The following is a 19,429-nucleotide window of genomic DNA, read 5'->3' as shown; positions in this document are numbered from 1 at the left end:
TGGTATTTGCCAGGCCTCCTGGGACTGACCCAGAGAAGGTCCCGGGCTGCAGCACCCAGTTCTCCCTTCAGCATGACCATGTATGACCATGTATGACCCAAGTCATTCAGCCATGAGTCACAGCTGTGCTCAGACCATGTTCAGACATCTGCTCTCCTGCTGTCCAGGTACAGGTCCTTCAAAACATCCAGTCTCTGCTGGAGTGGTAGACAGACTGCAAAACTCATTTTCAACGCACCTTCCCCATCAGGTTAGTCAAGCTCTCTTCCACATTGTCCAGCTCCTTAGCCATCACCTTTTCTCCTCCTCTTCATCCACATCCTCACGTGCTCAGAGGCAGAGTGGTGGCTCTTTATGAAGCCATTCTGATTCATTTCTGTAAGCCCTGCACAGAATCCTGGCACTCCAGCAGGCACTGAGAGCTCCTGAAGCTCTCACACCACCCTCACAACACAGAAATGCCATAACACCAACTGCACCTCTCTTAGTGCATCTCTGTGGCACCACAGACACACAGAATCATTTAGGTTGGAAAAGCCCTCTGAGAACAGAGTCCAACCACTGCCCCAGCACTGCTGAGCTCACCACTAAACCATGTTCCCCCATCCACACATCTGTTAAGTCCCTCCAGGGACAGTGAATCTATCACTGCTGTGCCAGGGCTGGACAACCTTTTTGGACCATCCTGACCCCTCACCCTCACCTGCTGCTCACAGACCACTGCCCAACACCTCTTCCCAACTGATGGGATGCAGCTCCTGATTAAATCCAGGCAAAGCTTTCCAGAGATTGGGCTGGGTGACGTACCTCTATCTCCTCTCCAGTTCAAAATATAAATGTGATACTGATTTTTTCCCCCAAGTATATATTTAGGCATAATATATTTTAATGGCAAAAAGATGCTTTGTTCCATAGGGGATGTGTGTGTGTGTGTATTTGATTCCTGTGCTTCAAACAGATCCAGGAATGGAATTTCATACTTTTATAAAATTAAGAACAGATGCTGTGGACTGTTTAAACCAACAGAGAAAATAATAAGAGGAAGGTGACATGAAAAAAATGCTGAATGTTGCAGGAAAATGGAAATACAATAATGACTGTGAGACTTCTGGGACCCATGGTTCCATGCCACAAATCCCTCAGGAAAGACAGCTACCAGCTCGGGCACATTGAAGTTTCTTCTGCATGAGCTAGAGAGAGAAAAGTAATAGATAACAGCAGCTGAATACAGAGCACATTTGTCTTCTAGTACAACAGAGATGCAGTTCACCTTAAAATATAAATCACAGCACATGCAAAGAGAAATCTATTATGTTTACCTCAAAATAAGCCAGTGAAGGCTGGGTTACGTTTGCCTGCTGCTTCTCTCTCTGCTTCTTGTCTTTCCAGCAGGTCCCTTGGTGGGACAGTTGGATTTCCTGGGAAGCTGAGGCAGTCACTGCCCTGCCAGGGGGTCCAGGGGTCCCTGCACACTGTTTCCTGTTCAATGTTTCCATTCCAGCTTGCAACAGTGATGGAAACTTCTCCTTTTGGGTTTCGGTTTGTCATCACAAGGTTTATGTTTGGGGCTGAACCCAAGCCTTTGGAACTGAACTGGTTCAGAATGAATGTCTGCATCTCCCTTTCCCATGCTGACCCATGGAAGGCCAGGTACCCTGTTTCCACAAGGAAAGGTTCTGCTCGGAGTCAGAAGTGGTTCCAGCCTCTCTCTGTAGCTCCAGGCAGCCCTGCAGGACATCAGTGGCACTGTCACCCCCACGGGCAGAGCACTGTGCTGAGGGATGGAGTTTGTTGAGCACCTTTTGCCTCTGGTCACAGAAACCAGTGCAAGAACGGGACTGGAATTGAGAGCCCGAGCTCAGCTCCTGCCTCACACTTCCTGCACACAGAAGAGCCCCTGCTGTACTTGCAGATCACACATTTGCATTGCAAAGCGAGGGGTGTAAATGCCTGTATGTACAAGCAGATGCACATTCCGTAGGCAGAGCTTTGGAAATTCACCACACGACGTTCTGCCTACGAGTCAAAAGCCATCTCCAATTGCTAAAACTTAAATCAAAACACAAGTTGCTACAATTCATAAGGAGCTTAATATTTATTACCATGTATTGCAAGCATGCAGCTCTGGAGAAAGACTCCCTTACTGTCTTCAGTGATTATTCAAGGGATGGGGAAAAGAAAGAATAGCCTTTGATAGTAACAAAAAAAAGCAAGTGTGGAGAAAGCAATGTATTAAATCCTTTTCACAGCCAAGAGGCCAAAGAAAATGCTATATATTTATAAAGGAAATGAAAACCTGTCAGGAACAAAATTAACTGAATAACAGAGTTTGGGCTGAATAAAGAGAAGCAAGAACTCAAGAACCAAAACACCAACCAGGGTGGAAAATACGGCATCCCTGGAAAGAGGGCTCTGAATGGATGTACAGCCCATTTGTATGGACTGGCCTGGATTCTAACTCCACAACTGGAAGAGCTGGCCTGTATTAATTCTAAATCCTTGATGGTGAAAGATTACTGGAAAAATCACTGGGAAAATTCATGAAAACTCACATAAAACACAACTACTATAAACCCAAGTACTGCTGTCTTGATAGAAACAAGGTTTTCTAGTGCGCAGATGACTTGGATTCAATTCCTGATATTAAATAATTTAGTTTTATGTATCTAATTGCAGGAAGTTTGTGTGATTTCAAAAATAAACAACATAAGTATTTCATATTCAGATACTTAATTACTATTACCATATTGATTGCAGGAAATAGGATTAACCACACATTATATTTTGTCAGAGGATAATGTCAACAATCTTCAAGTGATGGCTACCAATGAATTAGCTGGGGGTACTACATTAAAAACAAAATACAAACCACAGCCACCAGGAAGGAGAATTCTCAATAAACTGGCATACTCATCATTCCACCTGGACTTCCCAGTAAATCCAGGAGGAAAATAGATACTGTGTAAGTAAGTAGAGTTAAAGGGAAGAAAGCTGGAAGGTCTTTATCTCTTGAAACTTTCCTTTCTTAGATGGGTCATCAGTGCAGTCATTCAATAGGTCCAAAAATGAATCCTACAAAGAACAACAATGTTCCTTTCACACCCCCCCCCCCGTTCCTACAGAAAGATTTGGTGAACCACCAGGAGGATCTGCTGGAATGTATTTCCAAAAGTGTGGCATGACCTGTGCAGCTCACCAGGCCACCTCCTCCTCCTGGTGGCTGAGCACTGCTGCCGGGGGAGATCAACCACAAATGTCAGAATTATCTCCAGCATTTAACACCAAACTCTCCCAGGGCTCTGCCCCTGACCCACCTCCCAGTACCCTCACACAAACGGCCAAACCATGGACATGTCCCTGGCAGGTTTCATCAAACACCATCAGGCATTTCCTACAAAATAAAGCTCTCCAGAGCAGCTGGTTTAACTCCCTGCACAACCAAACCCACCTACAGCCAGGAAGCCTGTGCTGTGCTAAACCCCCACAGGATACCATGAAGTACAGCCTGGAGAGTCCACTTCAGCTCTCTCCACACAGACACACTGTTATTTCAGAGGGAAGCAGCAGAGGTTAAGTTGTGAATTAATGGAAGTGTTGGTCTTAAATCTGAAAATATGCTTTAAAAAAAGAATAACACCAAACCACAACAACTTGCTGAGATGCACTGGGTTTGCATCTTCCTCACCACACACTGCAGTTACCTCTCTGTACAGCAACACAAGGGAAAGGGCATAACAGGAAAAGAGCACAGGCACAGCCCTTGTACATGAAAGGCAGGTTGAGAATCTCCACAGAGGCACTTCAACATCTCTTGCTGTATAGAAGACAATGCTCTGATACTCCTCTTATTTGCTTTTCATCATCTTGAGGATTCCACAAATCCTCGAGTGCGCTGGGAGCTGTCGAACAGATTCTGCACGGGAAGGTTGGCAGTGGTGGAGGGAGGGAGGGAGTGTGGCAGCATTCCACTGGTCTCCAAGGCAGGGGCAGACACTCCAACCACTTCACATCTCCAGGAATCCCAACTGCAGCTTTCAGCAGCCCCGCCTCACTCTTTTTCAGTCACCAGGTTTAACATCAGAGGGGCATGAAAACACAAACCCCCACGATTCCGAGGGAAGGCACAAACCCACCACATCCAGGGGCTGCAGCTGCAGTGGCAAAGCTGCCCCAGCTCCTTCAGATAAGGGAGTGGCCTGGGGCAGCTCTGCAAGCTGGGCAACACTTGGAACCAGAAATTCCTCAATGCCTTTTAGCCTTGAGAGCAGAGTAAATCCCTTCAACGCTAACCAGCATCCAAATTAGCAACCCAAGAAATTCCAGTGAATGTCCCCAGAGACACTGGCTCTGGCAGAAGGAATTAGCACTCTCCTCCTTCTCCTCTCCGGACAGTGGAGCAGCACCTGTTTGCACTCACAGCTAACACACTGCAGGAGCCCAACACACGTGTTGTTCCTCAAGGGAACAGCCCCTGACAATGCATTAAGGCCAACCTGCCTCATGGCTAATGCTGCACTTCCCAGTGATTTGCCCAGGATCTCCCACACTGGCTTCACACCTGGCTCCAGCCCTTACAGATGGACTGGTGCATTCAGAGCTCACCCTGCCAGAAATCAGCACTTCCTACAGCTACACGTTTTTGCTTTGGCTCTTTCTGTGACAAGGTGGGGCCACAGGCCAATGATTCTCACCCTTCAAATGCAGAGAAGCCCTGCCTGGTTCCCAAGGCTGGCACCGCTGGTACAGCACACCCAGCCTGAGGCTGCTGCGTTTTCCAGAGCCTAAAACAGAGAGCAGAGCTCCACAGCAGCCTTACATGAGGATTTAGGAGCTAGGACACCTCACCAGGAGTTGTGTCCTCATCTCCCCCAGAGACAAGGCAGGAAAGCAGAGCTGAGCTCTGCGGGGCTGGCAAATGTCCTCGAATCCCCCATGTGCACCCTGAAAGGTCGATTACTGGAACATTTTTACATGCAAATACCTCAGAGCTAGTTTCTCAGATCGACTTTTCCAGATTGATCCAGGGCCCAAAGGCACTAATCTCAGGCTTTAGCAAGTGAGAGCTGTGCCTGATTTCCAGCAATGCCTGGTATGTACAGAAGGAGGGAACAACAGACACCTCCAGGCACTGCCATGGAAAACTCTGGTCATTAGCCTTATAATTTTGTATTATTCGATTCAGCAACACAAAATCTTTCATCAGATGTGACAGAAAGGGAAACTGCTGTATTTACATAGAGTAGCACACAGCACATATGTTTCTGTGTGTGCGTGTGTGTGTGTACACACCCTCCGTATGTTCTTCCAGGAAGCCTACAGGAATCAAAATCTATCTCTGTTTGAGTTAGATAACCCTCACAGACTTTCTTTAAAACCCCTCCATTTTTCGTTTCCTCGACGTTGCAAGCTTATCCAAACATCCTAAAACTGAAGTACAAATGAACAGCAACAATTCTGCCCAAGCTCCACCTAATCTAGACATAAGCAGCATTTATAAATTCATTACTAACACTAGGAGGATTTCCTTGCCCTCTCTGACCTAGCAAACTGTGGCCAGCTGCTCAGTTTACCCCAGATCTTGGTAACTCTAAGCCATATGAGGTTTTAACAGCGATGCCAGGAGTAGGTGCAGAAGGGGAACAGAGCCAGCCCTCTGCAGCTGCCCTCCCACCAGGAGAAATTCCCATGTTCCAAAGCAATGGCAGACACTCTGCATGCTCACTTTGGAAAGCCCACAGAGGCTCGATGAGAATCAGAAAGCAAAATACTTTATGGCACATTCAGAGCCCAGATAATATTGTTGAACTGGAGGCAACTACATTTCAATAAAAGTACTTCTAAGAGGACCCAACAGCAGGAGATTTCACGGCTGTGCACAATATTTCCAGCAACATCAGCTGAAGTTCTGAACCCAGCATAGCCAGGACTTCACTTAAGTCAATTTTTTGGCATACTGTGGGACCACGGAGGCCATCAATATAAAGACTGTTTTTCCCGATGCCAGTTCATAAAGGAGCACCAGCAAAAGACATGAGCTACCACCAAGAACTCATGGAGTTCTCCCTCCTCAGGTGAGGAGCCTGCTCCCCCCCAAGAACTCCCACAGACTGGGGGCCTGACACCATGCTGCCCATGCTGTAGGCACAGCATCCACCTCAAAAGGGGCCCTTAAGGAAGTAAATTTAGAGATGAATTCTCAGTCCCACTTAAGTCAGTGATACTTTCGTGATGAGCTCTAATGGGGCCATGAGCTCAGATCCTGATGCAGCTGGTTTTTAGAAGGAGGACACCAAGGTGCAGCCCAGCTCTGCAGTCTGCCTGCAATATCACGTGTCAAAACACTTCCAGTACCAGTAGAACAGATAAACCATCAGGATGGCAGCACATCCACACCCTGAAGGCACCTCACACTGCCAGATGAAACAGCAGGAGGAGGTGAGGCCTGGGCAGAGTGAGCTGCAGATCTCCCCAGCACATCCCAACACCACAACACACGGCCCCTTGCACCACTTGCCCCCCTTCTCTGCTATGGCAACACCTCAGAAAGGCATCACACAACATAAACACAGGAAGTTCAGATTTCCAGATTAGACAAGGAAAACCATGACTTCTTCCATTTCCAAAAATCCCATGGTTGGTGGAGGTGACCTGACCCCCATCAGGCTCCAGCACAGCTTTTCTTCTGCCTAAACCCAACAGCTCCAAGTGCTGTGTCCCAACAGGAGTTTGGCACTTTGGAGATTTAACAGCTTCTAAATTTGCAGAAGAGCCACCACAGAGCACACACCACGAGGAGGTCACCTGGGCTTGGCACAGCTTTAGGAGGTGCCCACAGTAGCTGGCCCAAAACCTCCACTTCTCTTGCAGCATTTCATGCCCATTTTGCTGGAACACCTCTTAAAACCCCAGTCAGTCTGTAAGACAAACTGGGTGATTAAACAGGGAAAAAAAGCTCATAATTAGCAGTCTACAGCAACCAGAGAGCACCCCGGATCAGAGAAGAGGGGAGAGAGGCTGCAGGTGATCCTGATAACAGGGGAACCAGCACAGCAATGGTGCCCACACCTCTGGTACCTCCTTGCTGCAGCTGCTCTGCAATCACCACCTCTCGGCTCTGTCCATCACTGCAGCCATCACCTCTTTGCCGTCCATCCCCCATCCAGGGGCAGCTCTCCAAGTGTGGGCAGATCCAGGCTGGTAAAGCCCATGTGCTTCTCCAGAACAGCCAAGGCAGGAGAGGCACCCCCAGGACAAGCCCCTCATTCCTGCCTCACTGCTGCACTGCCACCCTCCCTGTGGGACAATCCATGGCACCAGCCCCAGTGGGAGCTGTCAACGGAAGCAGAGAACATTCTATGTTCCCCTGTCATCACAATGGAGGGAGGCACAGAACCTTCCAGAACACGCTGCTCAATCATGAGCCTCTCACCCCAAGGGGGGCATCTGGGGCCAACCCCCCACTCCTTCCACAAGGCCACTCGCCTCAGGTTTAGTGTGAGCTGCTCAGAGAACCACAGCACACTCTCCACAGTTAATGTAAAATATTAATGTCTCATTTGTTCAACAATTTTGTGGAAATTAAAACTTTTAGGTTAATCATATACTGAACAATTTTAATTAAAGCAGTTATAAAACAATTAATCCACGAGAGCAGGCTTGGATCCTTGCCAGCCTTATTGGTTTAATACATGTAGGCAAAGCTTATTTCTCCCCGTGTTTGACTTAATGAATGCTAATAAGTGACACAAAATATGCATGCAGAGCTCCTAATATAGTTAGTCCATCTGGTTTCACTTGCATTTTGTATTTGTCATTTTGCTTTGATAGAGGAATTGAAAATGAAATCTCTGTGCTAGAAATTAGAAAAACTTTGTACCCTGCTTAATTTAAAATAATTTTTGCAAATCTTTGGGTGTAAAATATACAGCAGTTGAGTACAGTACATTGGCCAGCTATCTTTTTGGTTGCTCCAAGGTTGGAAAAGAGCACAGGACAGAAATACAAGACTGTACCACAGCACTGAAGGAATAAACAACATGTGCTCAGCTTTTTTTCCCCATCAGGATTTCAAAACATGCTTTTTGCTTGAATAGATGGTAATATAAAGGCAGGGGATAAAATATGATTTTAAGCGTCTGAGACAAATCCTCTACTACTCCAATTTGTTCTGTATTACAACTTGTTTGATTCATTTGGGGATGTACTTGTTTGCCAAAGCAAGCAGAGCTCAAGCTCTTTGTTGAATATTTAACCTATGCCAAAAATTTTTACCTTTTTAGCATTTCTGTTTGAGTTACAGAGTCACGTTACTTCCAGTAGTGCTCTGCTCCACCACGGCCAGGTGCAGCCGCTCAGCTTTGCCATGTAAAAGCCCTGGGCAAAGGCCCTGCAGAGCTGAACTCCTTTGCCTGCAGCTCAAACCACCCTGTGAAGAGTTTGCTTTCTCCCAAGCATGCACAAAAAAAAATGAAAAGTGGGCTCTTCTCTGGGTAAAATCCAGAAAACACAACTCATGTCACACCATGAGATTGTACGTGATGTGATCTGTCACTGTGGGAAGTGGCCTCGGTGGAGTATCTAGTTCACAACACAGCACCACCACCAGCACCTCTCTGCAGTCCTTTCAGAGGTTCCCAAATGCCCCCGTGCAGCCCATGAGGGTCCTTCCATTAATCCCACTGGGGTCTGCATCAGCTCCAGATGATGTCTAGAGCTCTAGACAACATCTCCTTCCACAACCAGAGTGACACAGCAGAGGCACAGCTGCCCTGGGTTAAACTGTGCAGTTTCCTTCTTCCTTGCTTAAGGTCACTTCCCATTTCTGCTGCTGAGAACAAATGGTGACAACAGGGAGCCTATTAGAGCTTAAAAACCAGCTCTGTTCCCAGAGGACCAGTGTCCCAAATTCAGTCACACAAGAACGAGCAGGAGGAAGGGAATCGTGTCTGTGTGTCCTGAAAAGTGCATGAAAGGTGACAGAGCAGAGGAGGAGAGCTCCTGATCACCATGACCCTCGTTGTACCCTCAAGGTGAGGAAGGGAAAACCTTCCTCTCTCCCAGTGCTTCAGAACTGCAGAAGTGATGATAAATCTGTGCACCGGCTGCTGGCATTACCTGCTTTACTCAGTAATTGGTTTATGAGCCACCCTTGGGCTCACCTTGACCTACAGGTTTAGTTTTGAGTTGCATTGTTCCTGCACTGATGTCTCCTGCTACTTCCTGCAGGAAAGGTGCTCTGACCACTGCAGGAGGACACAGCCTGTGCTCCACACTCATCCCACCCCTGACCTTCCCGTGTCCTGCAGTTTAGTCATGGATGACCTGAAGGCATCAAGACCTGGATGCCTCCACGGTACAAGATGCAGCCTCAGATTACACCACACTTCCAGCAGCTCATTAAAAGCACCACCTCAGCAAGGCAGCCCAGGAGGAAGATGGAGTGTAGGGAGTGCAAGGAAAAGACAAGGAGGGGGTGAAACAAATGGAAAGAGCTTCAGGCAGATGAATAACTGCCTTACAATGAACTTGCTCATCGTTACTGAGCAAAATTTGGAAACTCGTGTGTGAAATGAAGCCTGTGTACCTGCGGTATCTGGGGAGGGCAGCACGGAGTTGCCCCTTGAACAGGGCTCAGAGCCCATGAATTTGTCACCCTGGTTCACCCCCCCTGCAGCGTGACAGGGAGCGGCTGAACGCCCCTGTGCTGGGGAGCTCCCCGCGCTGTTTGCCGGCTCACATCTGAGTCACCGCTTATCCCGCAGCAGCCTCTTTAACGATGAGATTGCATTTTTCTGCCAGAAAGATCCCAAAATACCTCCCGAGTCATGCACAGGCTGCTGCAGCCCGTGCTCTCCCTGCAGCTGGGGCTCCTGCCGGGGCGATGCCCGAGCAGGGACCACCAAGGCCCCAGGGGATGAAGCCCCTGAGCAGCAGCACCTCCCGAGCCCATCCTGCCCGGCACAGCGGGGCAGAGCCGCCGTGCTGATGGCAACGCCAGAGCCAGGGGCTGAGTCTGTGCAAACCCTGAGCAGAGAGGGACACCCGGCACCAAAACTCAAATTAAAATAGAGAGCCTGGATCGCTTCTACGTCCCTAGAACTGAGAGCTTGCCAACAAGCTCTTTGTAAGTGCTAAATACCTTCTCCATGTGTCACTTTGAAAAAAGATGTGGCTCTTCTGCACGGAGACACTCCGGCAGAGCAGCTTTCCTTTTTTTTTTTTCCCTTCTTTTTTTTTTTTTAAAGTGTTTAAACATCCTACAAACACTGTTTAGGGAAGTCAGCAGGAGGTCAAATAGAAGCCTTGTGTCTCAGTGGATAACAATCCTTCTGTGAAATCATTCCAGCACGAATCGAGTCACTCTTACATCTCCCTCTCCACCTTTTTTTTTCTTTTATTTTAAAGGCATTTTAGCAAAGCTCACTTTGAAGTTTAAACCTCCTGCAACAACACCGCTTGCCAACAAGATAAAATATTTAGTACTGCTATATACTAAAATCATATCTCTAACAATACCTTCCACGCCTGACATAGCACAAAAGTTAATTCAGCCAACAAAGCAATGCTTGCATTTTGTGTCTCGAGAAGCAGCAATTTATCTTTTTTGTATATATAAATTACATACACCATTGTGCCATTTAAACCTAAACCCTCCTGTTGTTAAATGGAGAATAGAAAGATCTTTAAACACAGACAAAAAGATCAGAGCTGTAGGAAGAGCTGTGACAAATGCAGGAGAACAGCAAAATAAATGCGAAAACCACATCTGCTCCCCAGCAGATCCTCCCTGCTCAAACCAACACGTGTCCTTCACCTTGTTGGGTTGGTTGGGGGTTTTTGGCAGCAGCATCTCCCTTCAGCTATAAAGGCAATGGTATCTATTTGTGATTGCTGGCAAGAGCCCACGAGGAAACACATCCCCATAAGGGCACTGGTAAGGCAGCAAATGCACCACCTGGGCAGGAGGGGATTTTAGGAGCAGCCACTTGCCCGTGTTCACACCACCTCTGCTGCTGCCCAGTTTATTGTGGTTGGTGTGTGACATTTAATGCCTGTGGCTGCCTCTCTCTCTTGGAGGGTCCCTGAACAGATGATGGCAAGCACTCATTGTCATGGATTCAATGGGAAAACAAAACAACTGCAGGTGAGAACAGGCAGTGCCTGCCAGTGACAAAAGTGTAGGTACAACGTGCCTGTCACACACCTCCTGCCCCCCCTGCCTTGGACCAGGGACCTGCAGAGTGCTTACCCAGCTCTCTGCATGGCCAGGGAAGGAGAAGCTTCCCCTCTACAGATGTGCTCTGAGCAAAGGCAGGAATGGTGCAAGGGTTAGGGAAGAGAATGGAAGGGAAACTTGTCCTGCAATCTGACCTTCTGGGTTTGTTGTTTAAGAAAATAATGGGAATGTTGCAGTGACTGCAATGTTTTGTTGGCAAGGTTGTTTCATCTTAGTTTTGTCTCCACTATCTGTCTTGCCTCCTTCAGTCGCCTCTTCAAAATAAACTTAAAGAACCTGTAGCTACCTCCCCCCAGCCAAAATCCTGCCATTTCTGCCCTTGCTTTTATAGGCTGCTCTTTACCATGTGAAGAGGCATCACCTCAGTGCCTCACGTACCACGTCCCCCCTCTCAGCATAATTCGATGCATTTTACTCTCTCACATAAAATTAGTGGAAACAGCCCCAAAACGTCTGTCTTTTCCCATCTCTTTGCTGTACCTAGAGCACACAAACTCCTCCCCAAGCAATTCAGTTCCCCTCTCACATATGCTCAGTGCACATGCACTCAGTAATTCCATCTCCACAGAACTGGCTCAGGGCTCCCAAACTCAAAAAAGGCAAACTAATTTAAAACAAACACATAAATGCCTTCCCCTTTTACCTCTTCAGGACGCAAACAACAGCACTGCCAGTGTGAGTTAGCTCCCAGTTCTGGAGATCATCTCCAGAGCTCTGTCTTACCCCAGAACACAGCCCCCTCCACTGGTCCATGGTGCCACTTGGGATCCAATTTGCCTTCCCATCCTTGTGCTCCCCTCTCCCCATCCCTGCCTTATTCTTGTTCCACTCAAACACCATCTTCAACCTCCCTGTTCATCTCTCAAAGCCTCCCAACCAGTAGCTTTTAAACATGGTTCACATCCTCCTCTGGACTTTGGTTTCCCTGCCCTTGCTGCCCGTGGCCAAACCTCTCCCCAGCAGACTGGGGGAGGCCCCTCTGGGAGCTCACATGGAGCGGAAGAGATCACAGCTGGGGCCTTTTTACGATGTGAGGCAAACAAAATCCAGGCACTGCCAGATAGATGACTGTTACCTGCAGCATAAATAACTGCTTTTTACAGGTTTATTATTTTTTAAACAATAGTGTGTGTATACACATCCATATATATGCTTTTTTAAGGTACAGACAGGATTTTCATGTCAGTGATTTTATTTTGCTCCTCTTTGAAATTAAGAGCATAATTCACCGGGTGCAAACTTCTGCTAGGAACAAGCATTTCTAAAAATTCATCCTCTGCTTTCCACAGCTAGAGCCTCAGTCTTTATCTCACTTATACCTGACGTAGTTCTAAAGGCAGAAGCAGAAATACTACTAATTTACTGCAGTGTAAAAGTTGAGTTTGTTTTCATGACATTAGGATCAATGGCACAAGAATCAAGCCCTCCTAACTTGAGTCCAACACCGGGACAGCAGTACCTGCCATAAGCTGGTCTAGGCAAGTATTTAAGCAGAACCTCCAGGTTATTGTTTCCTCCCTGTCTTGTGCACCTGCCGCTACAATGTGTTTTTCAGAAACCTGGCTCAGGGATCTGGCTGCTGACAGAACAGCCTGATGGATAAGGTGAGAAGCAGGATTCTGTCATGGGAAACTTGCCCACCTCGTAGTAGATCAGTGAGCCCTGTCCCTGGACGAGCACCCCAAAGCTCTGGGGAGCACCCGAGGAACCAACCCAGCTCCTGCATCCCCTGTGGCAGCCGGGAAACGTGACCTAGAGCTGCAGCTCTGCAAAAATGATCTATGAGAAGGAATCAAATAACAGTAATAAAAAAGCACTCCACCTGTGGGTGATCATACTTTTTAAGATGGATTAACAAAATGACTGCTTATTTATTGAAAATAATGAATAGCCTAGTGCTTTTAGTTCGGGAAGGGATGCAGGGGGGAAAACCTGCTGCAGCAGAGTTTTAAATAAACTGAAAACCCCTGGCAATGGCATGTATCACAGCCAGGAGTGATACAGGGACTCCTGGGAACATGACTAATGGCAGCTCCTGGAAAGCACACCAGGAGTATAAGCAAAGCTGGTAAAAGAGTCAAATGGAGGGAGAGGGAAATGTAGAGAAGAAAATGTAGGCTTGCTCAGCCTGGCTCAAGATTGATGCCTCAAACCAGGATTTTAGAGAATTCTGAAACAAAGGGAAGGAAATGCTTTCCCTGAGCTAACCCTTGCACCAGGTCCTGTCTCGTGTCTCTGGACTCTGGCCAAGCCCACGGGCATGAGCATCTCTATTACCACCTGAGCTGGGGCAGAGACTGTCTAAAAGAAAGAGCAAAACTCTCAACCTGGGCTCCAGGATCTATCAAACAGACTTCCAGCAGGTCAATACTAAGTCCTCAGAGCATATTTCCAAATCTGGGTATTTCCTCTATTATCAGGCCCTGTAGGCAACCAAAATCTTTAAGGCATCTTTTGTCAGCACCCACAAGTGAAGCAGGGAAGGGCTCTTTGTTTTACAGAGCAGTGCAGAGAAAGCAAGGGATCATATTTCTAGGTCTAAATTCCCCTCCCAACACCACATGGTCTCTTTAGTGTACCTTGTCTAGAGATCTTCAGAGGTGCTTTGCCACCAGGAACCTCAGGAGCGAGGATTTAGCCCAGATTCAGCTGTTCCTTCCATGACTCCACGGGACCAAGTCCCCTGCCAGAAGAGAAACTGAACCCAAGTCCCACAGCCCCTCCTGCTATTACACATCCCTGTTCACCAGAAAACCATTACATCCACCCCTGACACTTCACAAGTGGTGAAAAACCGACATCAGCAAAGATATCAACAGGATTTTAACCCCAGTAACCAGAAAAGCAGGGCATCACCACAAAAGTAAAAATGCTTTTTAGAGATGAATTCTGTAAACCCAAATTTAATTTTACTCTTTTCTTGGAATTTCATTAACCAGCAGCAAGGAAAGGGCAAAGGGAGCAAGACGTTTCGCCAGGACCTTCATGGCAATGAGATTAGGAACACCCTGAAGGTAACACGGCACCACAGACACATTTTTTGCAGCAGTGTGTAGCCCAGCAGTGTAAGAGGAAAGTAGGGTCATTCAGGACAATGTGATCTCCAGTACACACAGGGGCAAAATTAAAACACTTCCCTCTGGATTAGCTTTCTTCCCAACTGTACCCAATGAATCATGGAAGCAGATTAGTTCTGGGTGTTCATTCAAACCATAATCCTCTAACCCCAGTGCTGTTGCCTTCATGGTGCTAATTTAGTGAAACAGAAGATTCCATATGAAAGGCCTTAACGGCTCATCTCAATTCCCAAGAGATGGCTGATAAAAACAGGACCTTATTCAAATTTCAGGTACCACAGTGCAGAGCCATGGAGTACTATGCTTTGACACCAACACTGCTAAACAAAATCTTCCTCAAGAACTTACTAATTCTTTTTAAACTGAAAAAGTGCACATTTGTGCTTTTTCTGCCTGTCACATTCCTATTTGGACATCCAGGACTTGCACAGCTCTGAACAAAAAATACACCACTCCTGACAGCTCATTCCTAAACAGGGGAAGAGTTAGATGAAAACAGAAACTCAGCATCCAAGCTTTTAAGAAACTAACCTGGCAGATTGCATGCAAACCTCCTTGGCAAACACAAACAACAGGAGCTGAATAATACATACAAATATATATTGACAGAATGGCTTCTGTGCACACCACTTTCAACGTATATGATGGAAGCACCGGCGAATTTTATGGAAAGCCAGCACTGACTTGGCTTGAAAGGCACCTTAACAAACAAAGGAAGTACATTAAAAAAATGCAGTGCTAAGACATTATCAAAACATGCATTACAGCCTGTGAAAGCCCTGTGCAAGCGAGTGTGTCTGCAGAGGACTGTGCAGAGCATTGATCTGTCTGTATTCCGGCCGCTTTTCGGGTGATGCCTGACCGTAGTTTACAAGGGCAAGCTCAGAGGTCCCCGTTGTTTATTTCTCTGCAGTCTTTTACTTGTCACTGATAATAGTTTTCAAGTCATCCAGCCTGGGAGGATGCAGACAGGGGTCTGCCAGGGGTGAGAGGTCAAAGCAATAATGTGCCAACCAGGGTCAGAAATATTTATCTGCACCAAAATGGTTCTGGATAATCAAATAGTTGAAAATTAGTTTCGTGACAAGGCTCATATTTGGCTGTTTTCCTTACACAGCACAAGCAAGGAGCAGGGCCCATCTCCAAAGGAAAGGACACTCTATCACACGTCTGCCTCAGCTGTTGCATGGAGACTGTGACAATCCTGCTGTGGCATCCACCAACCTGCTCCTGCCACCTTGGAGAGAGCCCCTGCCTGGCCCCAGCTCTGCTGAGCTTTCCGTGGGCACGAGGGCTGCAGCCCAAAGCTTCAGGGACAGGGAGTATCTGTGGGGAGTGTCTATTCCCAGGCATGGCACAACCCCATGAAGTCACTGGGGCTCCCACACCTCTGGTAAGTGGTGCAGGGTGAAGGTCACACACCCAGCTTACACTAAATCCTGAAACCAAGATTGCTCCAGAGCTGGCCAAGAGCTAAAATCTTCTGGACAGATAAAATCACTCACAAAAATACACCCGAGTGCCAGCCCTTCTGCAGATCAGCAGGCACACCAGCACTTTGTATGCTCTGTCTCCTCTCCACTCTGCCAGCTGTTTTTCACTTCATGTTTACTGGTAATGCAGCAGAGCATCAGCCCCCCGGATTTCAGTAAAGTATTTACTCACACTGAAATGGGAAAACATTGCTCTTGTTAAAAATTCCCATCAGACTGAAGCAGATCTGCTCCTCAGATAATATAATGGCACTGAGGTCCTCAAGAGAACCCCCTCTAAAGCTAATAAAGTGAAAACAAATCCAGTTACATTAGGTTAATTTAAAGAATTTCTCTTTTTTAAATGTACGTGGAGAGAAAATGGAAGAAACCTACTACTTTAATTCCAGCATTATAAATTTGATTTAGTGAGTGTAGTGCACACCACTGTGAGAGCAATAACAATACAGGAATGTTTTAAGCAGAGAAAATAAATTATTTCAAAAGGGAGTGGTGAGGGAAGAAATGACAAATGTGTGAGAGAGAACCCGCTCCAATATTAATTAGAGATCTGCACTTCAGTTTGCATTTGGCTTCATTAAACAAGGAACTGGAGTTAGCAGAGGCTCCAGACTCAATGGAGAAAAACATCTGGAAACTCAGGCAAACCCCTCCAGAGGTGCCTGGTTCTTACCCCAGCTACAGGAGAGCCCTGGGTGACCAGCTCAGATTTATGCTCCCATTCTTTGCACACCCAAGTGCAAATGGTGAACCCCATCTCTGGGGAGCAGTTGCAGTCCCAACTACTACAAAGGAGCAAGAGAGACTTCATGCTTAAAATCAGTGAGTCCACCCAAGCTACTGCTCCCAAAGGGGGTTTTAAACCCATCTGAAGTGAACAGTGATCAAGACAGGGAAGTGCTTCAGCAAGCAAGCAAATGAACCGCGGGTAGCACTCACTAAATGGGGGAGCATCTCCCTGTGTTCCCTACGTCTGGTTCCTTGGGAGCCAGGAGGAAGCTGAGCATGGGATGTTCTGGACACCTCCTGCTGGGACTGAGCCTTGGGCAAACCCTCCTGCCTTTGTGCTGGAGTGAGCACACTGGAGAATACTGGAGGATCTCAGAACAGAGATGTTCTCTGCAGACACAACAACACTGTTGCATTTTCCATGCACAGTCCCCAGGTTACTCACACTGCAAATCCTTTCATTTTCACAGGAACAGGGATTTTTTTCTCTAGCCCCTGGAGACACTGACCCAAAACACACTCCCTTAGGGCAATCCCATGTCTCACTGCAAAGTAACTGCCATGTTTTCCTTTAGCTTGGTATCAATCACACTCACTTCTCAAACCCTGGCAGCTGGCAAGCAACTGCTGTGGCTACATAACTTCCCCCAAAATCAGGGGGAGAGGTGAAGGAACAACAGACACCTGCCCATCCACGTGTGGAATTGCCACTGACCCTCAGTGCTGCGGAGGCAACTCTGCTCCATGCAGAGGGAACCTGCTCCTCCACCTCCAGCACCACATGGGAAAAGGGAAAGCAAACGTAGCAGCAATTTAATCCAAAGCAGATAACACCAATCAGGGAGGCATTAAATGAGGTGTCCCCCCTCAAAAAAAAAAAAAAAAAACAAACCAAAAGACAACACAAGGAACAACAAATTAATACACAAGCTTAGCTCTGTTTTATATATAACATCTGTCAAAATACTGAAGTGTTTGCTTTGTTGTACAAGCAGGAAGTTATGATTTTGCAGACAGTCATAAAGGAGGGCAGTATTATAAAAATTAGGGATTTGCTTCATTTTCTCTACTGGTTTGCAGTTACTAATTATGTGACTGCTAAGTGCCAAATAGTCAACAAGCAAATCTAATTGTTATTTAACTGCAGCCAGCCAGGTTGTAGATGCACTCACAATACACACATGTGCATTTAGTTCACTGCTGGTTGCATGTGGAGTCAGGTCTAGGAAAGGGAAGGCAGCACCACATCTCCCAGCCACGTGTTTGGACACACTCTGCCAGAAGGCACATCAAGGCAGCTGAGAAAGAGTCTCATTTTTTCTGACTTGGGCTCCTTATTGCAGGAACCAAGTAGCAGGAGGCAGAATACAGAACCAGAGAACGGTTTGGGTTGGAAGGACCTTGAAAGGTCACATAGTCCCCTGCCCCCCAGCCACGGGCAGGAACATCTTCTACTGGATCAAGTTGCTCAGAGCCCTGTCCAACATGACCTTGAATGTGTCCAGGGAGGGGGTATCCACCTCTCTGGGCAACCTGTGCCAGTGTTTAACCACCCTCATTGTAAAGAATTCTCCCTTATATCCAGTTTGAATCTACCCTCTTAGTTAAAACCATTCCCCCCTGTCCTATCAGTACAGGCTCTACTATAAAGTTTCCTCATCTTTCTTACAAGCCTCCTTAAAGTATTAAAGGGGCCACAATAAGGTCTCCCTGAAATACTCTGAATTTCTTGAGAAGTCACAGCAGACATGCATGTAATGCAGAACAGTGACCACACTTGAGGCTTTAATCTCTTACAGTGCCAGAATCCAGCCCCTTTCCTGCAGCAGGGAGTGGGGAAGGGCTCGTTACTTCCACGGGCTGGAAAGGGTGTGAGAGGTGGCAATGGGGGAGAGATAACTGGGATACAAATCTTAAACTGATGCTGCAGCAGAGCCACGTCAGTCACTTACAAGCCCCCAGAGGTGCAAGAGAGTGAGGATCAGTGCATCACTTTGGAGGAAAACAGAACCACATGGACAGCAGGGACGGGCAGGGAGGGAGAGGAGGCTGAGACAGGGGACACCTCACCTGTCACACCAGAGAGGGCTGCTGTGCTAAAAAGGCTGGTGATAAAGCCAGGAACAAGAATGGGGAGGAGGAGATGAAGCAAATCAGAGTCCAGCAGTTGCACTGCAGTTGCTGGGCCCATTCCCACAGCTGTCCTGGCTGGGACAAGGGAGCAGCAAAATAGAGGCACAACTCACCCCCTTCCTCCTGGCACAGCCGAGCCCCGAGCACCAGATTACAGAGCTGCATGCTCAGAAGTGATTCCCAACAGACAGGGACTGGATGCTCAATGAGGGCTCTGCTCCATCTCTGCCCTGGGGGCATCTGCTTCCTGAAAAAGCCAGAGCTGGGTCACCGTGTCCTGGGACACACTGATCCCTGAGCAAACCAAGGAGAGCAGCAGCTCACCTGAACCTGCAGCACAGAAGTGAATTTATCCTTCCTCCAAGTCCCAGTTCCCCCAGAGCATCCCCAGTCACAAGTAGGAGGATCTCATTTATTTGACCACCACTCCAGAGGTGTAAGGAGTCGCCTGGAAATGGTACCTGGAGGATCCAAGGGAATGAATAAAGCAATTCCAAAGTGGCACAAATAAAATACAGCATGATAATGAGGAAAATACCTTTGGTTTTTCATCTATTTGCAATGCAGTTATCACTTAGCCTTGATTTGCAGATCCACTTTACCCTGCCAACTTCCAAGTTACTTTCAAGAGTTTGGGTCAGCTTTTTTTGGTTTTTGTGGGGGGCTTTTTGTTGGTTTTTTGGCCTTTTTTTAAACTGTATTGTTTTCCTGAACTTTTCTGGGACGCTGCATTTTGATGGACTCCACAGAGGTAGTCTATG

The 19,429-nt window shown here is 47.2% G+C and overlaps 1 protein-coding gene and 1 long non-coding RNA gene across 7 annotated transcripts in view; one reads left to right on the top strand and one right to left on the bottom strand.

The window, feature by feature from the left end:
* The window catches only part of LOC113978231 (autism susceptibility gene 2 protein-like), a 397,184-nt gene that overhangs the window by 345,105 nt on the left and 32,650 nt on the right, over nucleotides 1-19,429 (bottom strand). The gene's annotated exons all lie outside the window — the stretch shown is intronic.
* Nucleotides 7,420-9,486, top strand: LOC113978234. The gene is made up of 3 exons (XR_003537515.1): nucleotides 7,420-7,536; nucleotides 8,808-9,029; nucleotides 9,226-9,486. It is a non-coding gene; the product is annotated as an uncharacterized LOC113978234 (long non-coding RNA).

Source organism: Neopelma chrysocephalum, unplaced genomic scaffold (assembly GCF_003984885.1).
Source record: "Neopelma chrysocephalum unplaced genomic scaffold, ASM398488v2 Primary Assembly neopelma1_299, whole genome shotgun sequence".
Taxonomy (NCBI): Eukaryota; Metazoa; Chordata; class Aves; order Passeriformes; family Pipridae; genus Neopelma; species Neopelma chrysocephalum.
The sequence above is the reverse complement of the archived record's forward strand: the minus strand, read 5'-3'. Positions and strand labels throughout refer to the sequence as shown.